Source organism: Rhagoletis pomonella, unplaced genomic scaffold (genome assembly GCF_013731165.1).
Source record: "Rhagoletis pomonella isolate Grant_MI unplaced genomic scaffold, Rhpom_1.0 Rhpom_scaffold_00006, whole genome shotgun sequence".
Classification (NCBI taxonomy): Eukaryota; Metazoa; Arthropoda; class Insecta; order Diptera; family Tephritidae; genus Rhagoletis; species Rhagoletis pomonella.
Genome location: NW_023458560.1, coordinates 52,150,724 through 52,155,135, shown reverse-complemented (window position 1 = coordinate 52,155,135; position 4,412 = coordinate 52,150,724).

Here is a 4,412-nt window from a genome sequence, read left to right as displayed (position 1 = left end):
GATACTAAGTGCTCATTTTCTTATGTCGGTCATTGCAAATGCCAACGAGAAACCTAGATACTGGTGCATTTTGGATAATATTTTTTTGGGAGTCATAGTACATGCAGCAATTGAAGGTTGGAGAAAAAAATTTGGTAGAGAATAGCTCAAACCACTCTGATCTCTGCACGGCGTACTCCAACTTTTTTGTTTTTGCGTTAATTTTTTTTACGTTATTCAAAATGTTTTTGATGCTAATTTTCTTTTTTTTTAGTATTCATAAAATATATGGCTCATTTTTCAAAACAAATATAATAAAGAATTTTATTGTATGGGAGAAAATGCATAACATCGCCAACAAAAAATGTCTTGAGAACAATGAGATTTTTTAGCAACATCGAACTTGCACTTTCATATACTAAAAGATATAAACCTGCATGCATACTCGAATTTTTTGTAAATAAATACTCTGATTAAATGTTTGAAATTTTGTATTTCGTATGAAAAATCAATGCAAAATACTTTTGTAAGTGACTGTATGTATAAATATCTACTAATTTCTTTCCTTTAAATTTTATCTTCATTAGCATTCGTGTTTTCACTAAAACTGCCTGGATGTGTTACTAGCTTATTGAATTTGATTTCATTTAAAGAATTCATTGTCATTCATTGTATCATTCTCGCAAAACTAAACATATTTGGAAACAAAAGGTGTAAAAATCTTTAAGTGACATTAATTGTCTTGTTTCTACAGATTGCAAATTAATGCAATTTGTGCTTAATTAATCAGAAAATCTAAAGAGATTTGTTCAAATCTTTGCACAGCGAAATTACAAAATGACACAAAAGGCGGTCATATCTAATTATAAACATGCATTGGGATGCACATAGTATATATGTATGTCTGTATATATATACTATAAATATGTACGTATGGGCATACATACATATGAGAGGCGAGATAACTAAACGCATTGTAGTGAAAACTTTTGTTGTAATGAAATTGCTTTCCTATTTGTATGCTTAATTGCATGCACATAGTATAAATACTACTCTTACCACTTCTAGTTCATACACTCTTGAACATTTTTGCTACATCGTTTTTTAATAAGTTTTTATATATTTATATGTATTCGAAATTATGTTAACTATATATACTCCACGGGACCCTTATCGGCGCCACGAATTTTGATGAAATTTTCATACTAGGGTATTTTTAGGGAATTTAACTCTAATTAATCTAATCTCTAATTTGTGGTAAAAAAACTTAGCGATTTTTCGTTTTCGAGATATTAGTTGTTCGGTTAATCGAACACTGGCTCTATCCGCATTTTTATTTTATTTATGTTACATATGCAACTCCTTGCTGCTTCATTAAAGAACTTACTATTTTTTAAGGACACATTTTATTAAAAAATATGTAAAAGTTATTATTAAGGTAGACAGACAGGGTCAACTGGGAATTAACTGCAGGTGATCCGGATTTAGTCCGAGTCAATCCGGATCAACGCTGCCGTCTGTTTAAGCTTTTACGTTTCGATATGGAGACTATGCTGAAATGTGTTCGAATGATTTTGTTTTTGTTTTCTTTAATCGAAAATTCAAAATTTTTCCTTTCATTTGGTATATGGGAAGTATTGGTTGATATCTTCTAAGGATGTTTATTTGATTCAAATATTTATAAAACGCAAAGGTGAAGGGGAATATGTAGATGAAGAATGTGATAAACATAAAAGTAAAAACAAAGATAAATATAAAGAAACATATGAGGGTGAGGATACCGATAAAAATAAAGAAGAAGATAGAGGAAAAAAGATTAAAATAAAGGTAATTATAGAGAAAAGGATACAGACAGAGACTCAATCTGGGGACTATTTCGGGATTTTAGAGATTTTCGGTATTCTCGGGACTTACCGATATAATAACCGATATTTTATCGGTTTTGTTATCGATATTTTTTATTGATTTTATTGTCGATATTGTTTTTCATTTTGCTATCGATATTTTCGGAACTTATCGATATAAAAAACGATGTTTTATCAATTTTGTTATCGATATTTTAATCGATTTTTTATAGATGTTGTAATCGATTTTGCTATCGATATTTTTATCGATTACCCTATCGATATTTTTATCGATTTTGTTATCGATACTTTTAGCAATTTCGTTATCGATATTTTTATCGATTTTGCTATCAATATTATTATCGGTTTTGTTATCGATGTTTTTAGCGATTCTGTTATCGATTTTTCTGTCGATATAATTATCGCTTTTGTTATCGATACTTTTTTCTTTCGTTTTTGGCTTGGATGTGCTCTTATCCATATCACGTATTGTACGTTTAAATTCAGCGGCTGTATCTCCGATGCAGCCTGCAGACCAAGACAAAGGCGCTGGACTGTTCCTTTTTTTGTATGTATGTTACCGCATAACTGTGGACCACGTTAACCGATTTCTATAATTCTGTTTTTAAAGGAAAGGTGTTACCTCACATATGGTCCCATACTAATTTAACGATAATGTTAAATTTTTATATGAGAATTAAAGTCGGTTTTGTTTTTATACCCGAGCGCACTTGTGCACAAGGGTATTATAACTTTGTTCACATAACGGTTGTTTGTAACAGGCAAAACGAATCGAGATAGATATAGACAAATGTATACATAAATGATCAGAATGAAAAGAGAAATCGATTAAGCGGTGACTGTCTGTCCGTCCGTCCGTCCGTCCGTCTGTGCACACGATAACTCGAGTAAAAATTAAGATATCTTAACGAAAATTGGTACGTGTACTTCTTTCGGGCGTAGGACGGATGGTATTGAAAATGGGCAAAATCGGACAATAACCACGCCTACCTCCCATATAACGGTAATTTTCAGAAATACGAAAACTGCGATATTTTAGTAACTACTGAAGATTATTCACTCAAAATTGATATTTGCAATAACTTGTAGACGAAAAATAAGAATATTATAAATTTTTGAAAAATGAGCGTAGCCACGCCCACTTAGTGTTACATGTGTATATCTTGGCAACCACTGCACCGATTTCTTCCAAACTTGGCACAGTTATTGGCCTTGGTACAATATACCAAATGGCCAAATTTTAAAAATTGGACAATAACCACGCCCACATCCCATATAACGGTAATTTGGAGAAATACGAAATCTTCGATAAATCCGTAAATATTGAAGCTAATTTATTCAAAATTGATGCTTGCAACACTTCTTTATCAGGAAATACGCTTATCAGAAAAATTTTGGACGGGCGGGGCACCGCCCACTTATCATCACATATTTGTATCTCGGTAACCGTTCTACCAATTTGTACCAAACTCGGTATGGTTATTGTGCTTGCCACATAAAAGCAAAACGTTCAAAATTATTGAAATCGGACTAAAATTACGGCTTTTCATATAACGGTAAATTTTAGAAATGCTCGAAACGTCAATATTTCGAAATTTAAGGACGCTAATTTATTCAAAATTGATACACCTCGGCTTACCATGTAGCGGTAGCTTTCGGAAAGGTGAAAAGGCATATATGTAATACTTGCGCCGGGTATTTAATGTTCGGCCCCGTCCGAACTTAGACTTTCTTACTTGTTTTTTTTTTTCAATTTCAATAAGCTTTTTATTTAAGTGAGTAAAAATATGTGAGCACCTTGCTAACAGCGGTATTAAAAGCAGGGCTGGTATGCAAGTAAAACATTGAGGTTTTTTGTAGATTGATCAGCTGACTAAACGTATTACATCTCTGAGTGTGACTATTGTGATTTAATTTTTATTTAAGTGAAGAGAGTAGGTCACTTAAATCAAAATTACAAACAAATTAAAATTGTTTGGTGAAAATTCGAAAGATAAAATAATTTTCACTTAAATGAATCTCGTGAAATGCAACCTTAGTATGTTTAAACAAATTAAACTTAACTTAATTGGTTCATATTTACTATGTGAATCAAAAATGTAGTATTACTATTTGTGGCGTAGTCGTTTTTATACCCGAGCGCACTTGTGCACAAGGGTATATTAATTTTGTTCACATAACGGTTGTTTGTAACAGCCAAAACGAATCGAGATAGATATAGACAAATGTATACATAAATGATCAGGATAAAAAAAGAAATCGATTAAGCCATGTCTGTCTGTCCGTCCGTCTGTCCGTCTGTCCGTCTGTCCGTCTGTCCGTGTACACGATAACTCGAGCAACAATTGAGATATCTCAACGAAATTTGGTATGTAGGCTTCCCTTAATCCAAGGTAGGTTGCTGTTGAAAATGGGCGAAATCGGACTGTAACCACGCCCACTTCCCATATAACGGTAATTTCCAGAAATACGAAAACTGCGATATTTTAGTAACTACTGAAGATAAATCACTCAAAATTGGTATTTACAATAATTTTTTGACAAAAAATAATAATATTATACATTTTT